Below are 12,336 nucleotides of genomic sequence, written 5' to 3'. Positions count from 1 at the left end.
AGTGTTCATCCCGTCAAGTGCCCCCCTCAGTGCCCCCCACCCAGTCACCCCACCCCCCGCCCCCCTCCCCTTCCACCACCCCTAGTTCAAGTTCTTGTCTTGAATGGTAAGCAGAGTGATGTATTTTCATTTTTGTTTAAAAAGAAACATGTTTGTAATAATACATATTTTTTCTATACACATAAACCTATCTAGGGATTCGGAGTAGAAGCCAAATGTTATCTTTTTTTTTTTTAAGATTTTATTTATTTATTCATGAGAGAGAGGCAGAGACACAGGCAGAGGGATAAGCAGGCTCCATGCAGGGAGCCCGACGTGGGACTCGCTCCCGGGACTCCAGGATCACGCCCTGCCCCGAAGGCAGGCGCTAAACCGCTGAGCCACCCAGGGGTCCCCTAAGCCAAATGTTTTCACTGATTATCTTTTTCACTTTACCCTTTCTAAATTTTTACCCTTACGTATACTATTTTTTCCAATTAAAAATCTAAGAATCTTGGGAGACAGGCTTTATGAATGCTAGAAAGAACCTCTGGGGGCTGGGGGCTGTTGCTGGACCCTTAAGAAAGCCCTCCTCAGATGGGCTCTTTTGGACTGGGACATCTTGCTCTAGCGCCTTCTTGCTTCTTTGAAGGGGCCTTCCCTTTTCTTCTCTACAGACACCTATCCCTTTTACTGAGATATTTAATAGAGATGGAAACTAGGTTTGTGATAACCGGGGTGGCAATTTGGAAGAATTGGAGATGCTGCAGGGGGCAGTAGTGTGTAGCTAGAATTAAGAGGGAAGACCGCTGAGAAAGGATATACTTCCTTAACATAGTGGAAATTGGTTTCAAATATAATGTAGTTTGTAACAATTGCTCTTATTCTAATTCTAATTGTGTATTTGAAGAACTAATGCCGGAAGGATCTTCCTTGAATATAAAGTAAACTTTGCAGTTGTGTAAAAATCTTTAAGAGAACCTTTTTTTTCTTTTCTAAGCTTTACTTAAGTAATCTCTACACACTGTGAGGCTGAACTCATGATCCTGAGATCGAGAACTGCATGTTCTTCTGACTGAGCCAGCCAGGCACCCCTCAAATAAGAGAACTCTAGTGAACCCTCTCCAGATCAGAAAATAGGAGAATATTTATTATAAGCTCCTGTATGAATTTATATATCATCTTGATAGCTTTTGTTTTCAGGATTGCTCTTAGTCTCTCACTATGTACAACATAGCTTATATTTGGTGGGAGAAAAAATATAGTTTTAATTTTAGTTTTCATAAACAGATAACAGTTGTATGTACCAGGCGCCATTTTAAGCACTTGTACTCATTTGATTTACAGTAGCTCAATATGCTATTAGAGACAAAATTGGAGCAAGTGTGAAGTGACTAAGAGAGATACTTCAAGTAAGTGTTCAGACTTACTACCTCTATTGAAGTGTGAAAATCTACTTTGTGTCTAATTTTTCTGAAAACATTCTCATTCAAATTTGATCATGCTTATTCTTCAAAAAAAGCAGGTATCTAAAACCTCCAGTTCTTTAAACCTAGTATTTTATCGAAACCTGGTAGGTAAATAACATTTGAAGACTCCAAGTTGTCATACAATGTATGGCTATTTTACTAAAGAAAATAAAATATAGCAGCTGCCTTTGAAAATGTACCAACCCACTGCAAAGCACAAGAGTATGCAACAAATTATTGGTTAAATGAGACTACATTCTTTTTTTTATGATTTTATTTATATAAGAGAAAAAGAGTGTGCGAGTGGGTGGAAGGAAGAGCAGAGGGAGAGGGACAAGCAGACTCCACTGAGCATGGAGCCCTATGCTGGGCTTCATCCCAAGACCCTGAGGAGATCATGACCTGAGCTGAAATCAAGAGTCCGACGCTCAACTGACTGAGCTGCTCAGGTGCTCCAGGAGAGTGAATTCTTTAGCTTAGCTTTTATTGCATCCATTCCTGACTAAAAGTAGCCCCAGATTTCCCTACATTTTTTTTTTGCAATCTTGACAAATGCCTAAGATGATGAATTAGAGATGTGTACATAGTCATAACAACTGCTTGTGCCTTTGCCCTCTGGTCATAATAGCTGTTTTGAATGTTTGCATGTAGATTTGCTGCAGGGCAAGCTACTGGCTTTTTGTGCCTATTGTTTTTGTGTACAGTGCATTGAATATATACCCTGAGGTGATTCTTAGGTGGCATCATTCATTTAAAGATGACAGAAAAAACACCTTAAATAGATGCTGACCAAACCAGGTTCTCATCAATCATAGCAATTCTGGTTTGTTCACTTAAATCTGCACTGCCTTGCTTATCTTAGGATATGCATTTTCAGCTATTCCTGTGTTTATGTGTACCACTAAAGAACAGAAAACATGCTACTAAAAAGAGAAAACAGAATTCCTTCAGTTTGAAAAAGATTATAACCTAGGGCTTGGGACGCCTGGGTGGCTCAGCAGTTGAGCGTCTACCTTCGGCTCAGGGCGTGATCCCGGAGTCCTGGAATGGAGTCCCACATTAGGCTCCCTGTGGGGATCCTGCTTCTCCCTCTGCCTATGTCTCTGTGTCTCTCATGAATAAATAAATAAAATCTTTTATTAAAAACCCACAAAAAACCTAAGGCTTTATACAGTCATTCAGTTTTTTAGACATTTTTTAAATGGTATTTATTTTTTTTAATAAAGATTTTATTTATTCATGAGAGACACAAAGAGAGGCAGAGACATAGGCAGAGGGAGAAGCAGGCTCTCCACAGGAAGCCCAATGTGGGACTTGATCCCAAGATTCCTAGGATCACAACCTGAGCTGAAGGTAGATGCTCAACCACTGAGCCACCCAGGCATCCCTGAAAGTAGTATTTGATAATAGTCTTACATGTGTTCTTTTTTTTTTTAATTTTTTTATTTTTTAAAGATTTTATTGATTTATTCATGAGAGAGAGAGAGAGGCAGAGACACAGACACAGGCAGAGGGAGAAGCAGGCTCCATGCAGGGAGCCCAACGCAGGACTCGATCCCGGGACTTGATCCCGGGACTCCAGGATCACGCCCCGGGCCAAAGGCATGTGCCAAACCTCTGAGCTACCCAGGGATCCCCCCTTACATGTGTTCTTAATGGGACATACTCTGAGGGCAAAAAAGAACAAGTAAACAAATAAATAAAATGTCTTGAATTTATTCTAATAGTACTATTGGCAATGCAATTTTAAAAGTCTTTTATACTGACTATAAACTGAATAATATATTTATATTAGAACTCTAGGAGAAAAGAAATAAAAATGTAAAATAAAAGGTTTTGTGGGGGGAAGCTCTCTGATGTTAAATTTGAATCAGAGTTGTTTATACATGTATTTCTTAGAAGTGTACATATAATTTCTCCCAATGCAGGGTGCCCGTATCTTGATATCTAGATCCCTTTCTCCATGAAAGAAAGCATTTCATTTCTTGGAGAAATGGTTATTTTGGGGTCTCAGGCCCAGAAAATACAGAAGTACAAAAGTGAGCCTAGAACACCTTGCAAGAAAGCAAGGAAGTACCCCAAAACTCATAGGATTAGGTCAAAACCTCACAGAATCAATTTTGACTCCTCTGGCCAAATGTGAGTTAAGTTGGGCTGAACTGAATAATGACTGATAGATGATCAAAAAATTTATTGCATTTTTAAAGTTCCTAAGTCTAGAGTGACTTAGAATCAAGGGTCAGGTCCCCGTGCCCCTTGAAAAAGCCATAAAAGAAACTTTGAGGATACTTTGGAAATTTTGAATATGAACTGAGTATTAGATGCTATTGTATTATTGTTAACTTTATTAAGTGTGAAATTTATTTAGGTTACTTAGAAGAATGACTCGCTCAGGTATTTAGGGATGAAGTGCCATATACCTGTAATTTATCTTTAAATGGTTCAGCCAAAAACATTGTATGGAATTTCATAAAATTCATGTGGATGTGTGGATGAATATAGATGTATACATATGTGTATATATGTGCTTTTATGTATATATACACACAGTAGTCACCTCTTATCCACGTTGGGGGAGGGTATGTTCCAGGACCCCCAGTGGAGGCTTGAAACAGCAAATAGTACCATACCCTATGTATGCTGTTTTTTCCTATACATAACATATGTATGATAATTTAATTTATAAATTAGGCACAGTAAGAGAGTAACAATAATATATAATAAAATCAGGGCAGCCTGGGTGGCTCAGTGATTTAGCACTGCCTTCAGCCCAGGGCGTGATCCTGGAGACCCAGGATTGATTCCCACCTTGGGCTCCCTGTGTGGAGCCTGCTTCTCCCTCTGCCTGTGTCTCTGCCTCTCTCTCAATCTCTCTCTCTCTCTCTCTCTCTCTCTGTCTTTCATGAGTAAATAAATAAAATATCTTTAAAAAATAAAAATAAAATCAAATTATAACAATACACTGTAATAGGGGCACTTGAGTGGCTCAGTTGGGTAAGCAACTCTCTGTCTTTCATGAATAAATAAATAAAATATTTTTAAAAAATAAAATCAAATTATAACAATACACTGTAATGGGGCACTTGAGTGGCTCAGTTGGCTAAGCATCTGACTCTTGGTTTTGGCTAAGGTCATGATATCAATGTCACGAGATTGAGCCCCATGTCGGGCTCTGTGCTCAGCTCAGTGTGGAATCTGCTTGATACTCTTCTCCCTCTCCCTCTGCTGTACCCCGTTGTACTCACACATTCTCTCTCTCTCAAATAAATAAAATCTTATAAAAAACCCAAACATTATACCATAATAAAAGTTATCTGACTGTGGTCTCCTTCGGAGTATCTTCTTGTACTGTACTTACCCTTCTTGTGAGGACATGAGATGATAAAATACCTATGTGATGAGATGAAGCGAGATGAATGATGTGGCATTGTGACATAGTGTTAGGCTTCTATTGACCTTCTGACTATACCTCAGAAGAGGATCATGTGCATGTTGACTAAAGTTGCGGGTAAATGAAACCAAAGACTGTAAACTGCAGATAAGGGGAGATTATGTATGTATGTATATATACATGCATATGTATAGCTATGTATATATGTTTAAATGTGTGTACATAAATGTATACATATATAAATGTGTGTACATATATATACATGTATAAATGTGTATCTGTACATGTATTTATAGTGTATGGATGTATATACAGACCTACACATGTGTATACATGTATAAATGTATGTGTGTGTATAGATGAAGAGAAGGAATTAAAATGTGCAGATGTTAAGATGCTAAGAGTCACTGTTGGGGATATATGTGTTCATTGTAGTAATCTTTCAACTTAGTTTCAAATTTTTCAAAATAAAAATATGGAGAAATGTATTCATAAACTAGCTAGAATAGTTTTAGGTGGTATTTTGTATGTATGTGGGGACCATAGTGGGGGGAAGCAGCAGGTAGATAATTGAGAAGATCTCTAGGAGCTAGCAGTAGTTTAACAAGCTTAGAAGTAATATGAAAGGTTACAAAAGCATATGTGATTGTCAGAAACAAAAGGCTAAGAAAGCTGGATGGGTCAAGGTCTAGCAGGAAGATGTGGGCAGTGGAGGCTGAAGCAGTCACAGGAGCTCTTTGAAGGCCAGGAAGGAAAGCATGAGAATAAATTACTTTAACTTCCCCACATGCAGGAGAGGGTCCAATGGGCCTTACCCTCTGATGTGGTGACAGCAGCTTTTTCCATTTTTTGGCCCTACTTGGCTTTCTCGTATAAAAGTCTCCAGTGGTAGGTAGTCTTAAAATGGTCTTAAACTCAGAGTTAATTGGATTCATCTGCATCACAGCCCCTGATAATATCCTCTTTATCTGAGTGTTCATGTTGACTATTTATCTTAGAAAGAACTTAGTTATTGCAGAAACAGCCCGGAACATTCCATATCACTTTTATTGCACAGTGGATAATAGAACAAAAATTTTTTTTAAGAATACTTACACTAAACAACCTGGGTGGCCTGGGATAGATATACTCAAATGTAAGTAAGAAAAAGGAGACAGTTAATACAACTTCTTTCCAGAAGTCAAAATAAGCCCCAGAGTTTTGCCTCATAAAAACTAGTTTGATATGGTCACATTTAGCCGTTTTATTAATACAGTGTCAGCAGCTGAAAAAAAAAAAAACTATGCAATAGAGGCCTCAATGCTCCAAGAACCCATTAGGTGGCAGTGAGAACACAGGCATCTTTTGATGTCTGATTATCCCCTACCACCACCACCACAGCCCGCCTCTTCCAATAATGGAGACTTAGGAAAGTAACATTGTCAAGCAGCTTTTCAGGGCAGGAGATGGGGAAAAACAACCAGGAAAAAAAAAAATGGCTTATAGTATCAGATGAAGAACTGCTAGTCCTGTGGACTCAGCTCCTGTTCTTGGTTTTAATATATATGTTTTTATTTGCTCTTGCTATGTCTCTTTCTGTAAAACATCTTTATATCCAAAGTCCTTTAGATCACTTATGTGCTGTTTACATCTCTGTGTTGTCAGCTTTAGAACATAAGCTAGAATGTAAGTGCGGAGTATGGCACATTTTGGTCAAGACCCAGTATATTTAATATAGACTTTTTAAATTTTTTATTTTTTTTTAATTTTTATTTATTCATGGTGGACAGAGAGAGACAGAGAGAGAGAGAGAGAGGCAGAGACACAGGCAGAGGGAGAAGCAGGCTCCATGCCAGCAGCCCAACATGGGACTCGATCCCAGGACCCCAGGATCACACCCTGGGCCAAAGGCAGGTGCTGAACTGCTGAGCCACCCAAGGATCCCCAATATGGACTTTTATAGTGACACTCTTCATTCCCTGTAATTCATGCTCATGAAAGGCTTTTTTTTTTTTTTTTTTTAAGATTTTATTTATTTGAGAAAGAAAGCACAAACAGGGGGAAGGAGCAAAGGGAGAGGGAGAAGCATACTCTCCACTGAGCAGGGAGACTGATGTAGTAGGGTTTGATCCCAGGATCTCGGGATCATGACCTGACCAAAGGCAGACACCCAACCAACTGAGCCACCCAGGTGCCCCTCATGAAAGGCTTTTTGTGGTCCTGATTGGTGCCATAGGTTGGGGTTCCTGGGAAAAGGATTCATGTTTCTACAAAGTAGTTTATTGGGTAGTGGCCTTGGGAACATCACCTGTGAGAGTGACAGGAGCAGCGCTGGGCAGAGAGAGGAAGAAGCAGTTGCTGCATAGCTTCAGCCATTCCTAGAAGAGCTTTGGAGGTAGATGGCCCTTCAAAGATCCTCTACTCCTTAAGTGAAGGGGGCCACGACTTTATACCCACCCAACCCCAGATGATCAGCCAATAGATGTGGGCTGCCCCTGTGAAAGGAGCTGAAAATAATTCAGCTGAAAACTGTCAGCCACCAACACTCCTTAGTTCTGGGTGAATGAGCATCTGAGTTCTGAAAGGGGAATCTGGGCAGTGTACCACATCATCCACAGTATTGAAGAAGGCATACTTTTTATGGGTCACCCCTTCAACTGCCTCTGTTCCAGAAGCTACCTGTATTAGAAACTGAAACGGGGGCCAAGCACCAGAGTCCATGTGAGCACTGGTGCGGAGGGGTATAGTACTGGATCGCATGTAGGAGCTGCAGCAGCTCCAGGTGCAGGAGACAGTAGATAGATTCCATTGTGAAGAGTCTGGAGAGAGAGAACATCCGGAAGATGCTGGGCCTCATGTTCTGGTGCAGTGCCAGCTGTTGTGAGGACAACCAGACGTCCATGCAGCAGGTGCACTAGTGCATTGAGCACTGCCATGCGCCTCTGGCTCAAGCCCAGTTGGAGAAGTTCCAGGTCTGCCTGGCCTGGTGCACCATGCATTGTAATGACAAAGCCAAAGATTCAATAGATGCAGGAAGTAAAGAGCTTCAGGTGAAGTGGCAGCTGGAGACTTCTGTGACCAAATATGTGGATGACCACATGTACCTCATCCCGACCGTGACCAAGAAGACGAAAGAGTCTCTCTAGTCCATTGGGAAATAGAAGTCTTTGCAATGGGCCATCGGGGCTGACAGCAGGAATCTATTTAAAAAGAGAATTGGAAGTTTTGTTCTTTAAAGTGAAATTTATGAAGAAATTAAGGGTAGTATCAAGTTTGAGACATGTGTCACTTCCCTCTGGACACTGGTTCCTTTGTTTCAACCCTAAAAAGTGAAATAGAGAAAACTGGTGCTAAAATTTGGGTGAGAGCACAGGAGAGTTTTTGATATCCTAGGTTTCATATGCTTGTCCTAGCACTAGGGATCTCCCGTATGCTAAGCCAGAGCCCTCCAGGGCACCACATTCTTCCTAGTACGCAGGTGCAGGTGCCGACAGGCTGGCAGGTTCCTCTAACCTGCCTGTGATCGGGTGGAGTGTGAGCAGAGATTATTCTGTTTGTTGCCAACCTCCTGTTTACCAGAAGATCACCAAATCATTTTCTATAAGCTAAAAACACTAATTTACAAGAGGGAAAAAGGGTTTCTGGCTCTTTGTTTTGCTTGGTTTTGATTTATATACAAGGCCATGAAGTTGATTTAAGATGTGGACCTGAGAGAGGTAGTTTGGATAAGAACTTTGAACACTTCCTTTTTTGTTTTGTGTTTTGTTTTGTGTTTCCGGCCATCAAGATGTGGATATGCATTTCTTTAAATACACATTACATCTTTCAGCTAGGAGACTCTGGAGGAAAGAAAAAAATAACATGAGAGGTGATGTTACACTGGGTATGGGAAGCAGACGTTCCCTCCCAGACCTTCCCTCTCATTGGCTGCCCTGATGGGCCCTGAGGGTATCTGCACCAGAGCCACAGAGCAGTCTTGCAGTAGTAGCACTCTCCTTGCAGGGAAAGAGGGTTTTGATTGCACTCTATACCAGTGTCCAGGGATAAAGATGGAAGGAGGAACTTCTTCTTAATTAAGGGAGTTACTAAGTACTGGATTTAGAAAAAACATGGTTTTTATAGAACAGATTGGAATGAAAGCCTAAAATCAGGATTGCTTATTTAGCCCCCTGAAAGAGACTAATCCCTTTGCAATAGGAAGATCAAAGGAGAAAAAATAAGCAACTCAGGTGAGCTGTGATTCCTTTAAAGCAAAAGAGGGACACCCCACACACACACACCAAACACACACCCATTACCAAATACCACTGTTGCCTGGGGCCTTGGCAGCAAGCAATGTTCCTGCCCCAGCTCTAGCACCTTATAATTATGATAAGGACCTTATTGTCTTTTTACCAGCTTGTTACTTGAAGTGATAATATAGCCTATGGTTGGTGTTTCACGGCTGTGATATATTTTCCTAGTGGTTCAGTTTTAAAAAATAAATAAGGCTTAGTTTTTCCTCAAAAAAAAAAAAAAAAAAAAACCCACCATGAAACAATGTCACCTTCTCATTTTGTTTCTCTCATATTAAAAGCTAATGGAAAAAAATGCCTTGGCACTTCCTGCAGATGATATCATGTTTGTTTTAAACTGATACCTGATTGTGCATGTGTGGGGAGAGAGAGATATTAATATGTAGATGCTATTACATATTTTATGCTGTAGGAGAGCTTGCTTATACATAAGCATCTCAGATACACAAATTATAAGCATTTCTTCTGTTGAATTTCCCAAAAATTGTTGACACAATTGGTGATTATCAAAAGCCATTAAACATGACTTTTATAAACAGAAAAGCCACTAGGGTAAATTTTTTTTTAAAAATGGAATAATTTATTTTTTCTCTGAAAATAGACTCTTCATAGGTAGAAATTGATGGACTATTATAAAGAAGTTTTAAATTTTTTTAAATTTTAAATTTTTGCCTGATTTCATCTTTTGAATTCTGGGACACTGATGCTCTTAATAATTTATTTCCAATTTCAGCCAAAAAAATTACTTTCTCCTTCTTCAAGAATTCTCCAAGAATTACTTGACTAATTCTACCCCCTAGATGTGTTTTGGATGTATGCCCTCCTCTCCGTTCTACTGCTGCAGACCAAGATGCCATCATTGTCTTTTCAGTAGCATAAGAAAGGGGGCTCCTTCCCTAAGATTCATCTTCCACACTTGCCTGCCACATTGATCTTATGGAAACACCAATCTGTGCTTGCCCATACCTACCTCTAAAATCCCAACTTGTTAGCCCACCATATAAGGCCATTGGTGATTTGGTCACAGCTTGCTTCTCATCCTGACCACACACCCCATGTACAAACCTGCCATGCCTTTTAGTGCCATACTGCTTTGCTGCTAGGGTCTGTTCTATGTCACATGCTTTTCCTCAGTTCCCTGCCTGGGAGTATATCTTAAAAGACCCAGTTCTTTAAGGGCATTGGTGACTGCTCACCAGATTTAACTTCAGAGCTTCCTACCTCCCTCTTCTGCTTCCTTCATACTTTCACATCTAGTGAGAGCACCCTAGACTATTAGTGTTTAGAACAGAACTCCTCAAGGCATCATATCTGAGGGGCCAGGTGTGCCTGGCACTAGTAGAATTCCATCTCCTTGAGAACACGGAGGAGGCAAACTTTCAATAGCAACGAATATTCTATTTGATTTTGGAGAATATTCTAAGGATTTCTTGTAATTAGTGTTAGGATATTTCTCTGACACGGGCACAACATACTGGTTTTTTCATAAGGCAATTACTATGTGATATAAGGAGTTAATATTTTTGAAGCATTTTCTGGGTGGAGAGAACTGTTTATTGATCCTAATTAACGGTGTGTCTCTCCAGGCAGTTGAAGGTGATTTCTACCTTTGGTGTCTGTGTTATTTTAAGATTTTATTTATTTATTCATGAGAGACACAGAGAGGCAGAGACATGGGCAGAGGGAGAAGCAGACTCCCCAAGGGGAGCCCGATGTAGGACTCGATCCTGGGAATCCGGGACCTGAGCCAAAGGCAGACACTTAACCACTGAGCCACCCAGGTGTCCCTCTACCTTTGTGTTTGCTGATAAGGATATAGATAGGAAAAACAGGACTGTAATAGCTTCATCATGAGCAATTTAGTGAATGTACCTCTGGTTTATTTTTCTTCAGTGTTACTCATTAGCTGCCTAATTTGATGTTTCTCCACAAGCAGAGGGAATTAGAACCAGTTAACCTGAGAGTTAATGGAAGAACAAAACTAATGTAACAAACAAAAAAGAAACTATAATTTGTAGGCATATGTGCCATTTGTCTTGTGATTTATGAAGAGAAAATTATTGAACATGGAGCCCATATTTATTGATTCTCTTTTGCTATGACTTGTAAAGTGCCCTGGGTTAAGTCACTTGATCTTTTTCTGTCCCAACTGAAAAAAAGAAAAATGAGGATAACATATTTCCCCATAGCCCATAGCCTCATAAGACAAAAAAGTAAATGTGAATATAATAACTGTATCTAACAGTTTGTGAACCCAGATTAAATGGTCTTGGGTCTTTTTTGGTTTTAACTGAATTTCTGTTCGGTCTGATTTGGCTTTTCCTTTGCGTTATTCTCAGACCTCTATTTTATGATCAAAAGAAGACATGTCAACATGCTTTGGCAGGTGGAAGAGTACTCTGGATCTGGGAACTATAGTTCTAGCATGCATTCTGCCTCTCACTAGCTGGGAGACCTGCAGCAGAGAGACCTTAACTTGGGACGGCCTCTCTTGCCTTATCTGTTTCCTTGCAGCCCTGAGACTTTGTGATTCTTAGGTTTACAGAAGTCAAGAAAGTTGACATATGGTCTTCCCTGATTAATCCAGTCCATAGACAATTAACTCGATCCTATCTCCATCTCTCCTTCCTCTGAGTTCTAAGGAAGTACAATAGGGTTACACAGTCTAACCTGTATTAGTCCTCTCATGGTAAGCTTTAGTAAAGCAAGGTTCTGTGTATGAAATCCTACCTCATCCTCTCCCCCTGCCCCACCCCAGCCAACTCCTAGATCTAGGCATTTGTTGTGGACTCAATATATGTCAGCTGTAGGAGGAACCTCAGGGATTCATTCCACAGTTTATCTCTTCAAAGTTGACTTCTCCTTTTACTTTACAGAGAAAAGAAAGGTCACTTGGCAATAATTCCTTTGATAACTTCCCCCTGCAGCACACACACCTAAAAACTAAATTGATTCATTTTGAAAAGATTGAAAAAATATAACTGTTAAAATATAAATCATGTATTCAACCAAAAGCATCATTTAAAAAATTAAAGACACAAGAAGCACAAGAAGATACTTGCACTAAAGAAATCAGTAACCAGAATTCAAAAAACAAAAAACACCCTATATATATCATTAAGAAAACAGCCTAATGGAAAAAAAAAAAAATAAGGAGAAGGAAAAGGAAAGGATATGAACAAATAATTTACAAAAGGAAGAACCCCAAATGGCCAATAAACAT

At 39.9% G+C, this 12,336-nt stretch overlaps 1 long non-coding RNA gene and 1 pseudogene across 2 annotated transcripts in view; both read left to right on the top strand.

Annotated features, from left to right (window-relative positions):
- LOC144301124 (uncharacterized) overlaps nucleotides 1-12,336 on the top strand; it is a 35,043-nt gene that overhangs the window by 1,299 nt on the left and 21,408 nt on the right. Inside the window, exon 1 of one of the 2 annotated variants that reach the window (XR_013367850.1) lies at nucleotides 247-4,956. The exons of the other annotated variant lie outside the window; for it this stretch is intronic. This is a non-coding gene — a long non-coding RNA (uncharacterized LOC144301124). Of the gene's footprint in view, nucleotides 1-246; nucleotides 4,957-12,336 lie in introns of those variants that run through there. 2 annotated transcript variants of the gene reach the window in all.
- Nucleotides 7,577-7,979, top strand: LOC144301123 (protein FAM136A pseudogene; annotated as a pseudogene).

Source organism: Canis aureus, chromosome 29, assembly GCF_053574225.1.
Source record: "Canis aureus isolate CA01 chromosome 29, VMU_Caureus_v.1.0, whole genome shotgun sequence".
Taxonomy (NCBI): Eukaryota; Metazoa; Chordata; class Mammalia; order Carnivora; family Canidae; genus Canis; species Canis aureus.
Note: the sequence above shows the minus strand (reverse complement) of the source record. Positions and strands in the feature narration are given on the sequence as shown.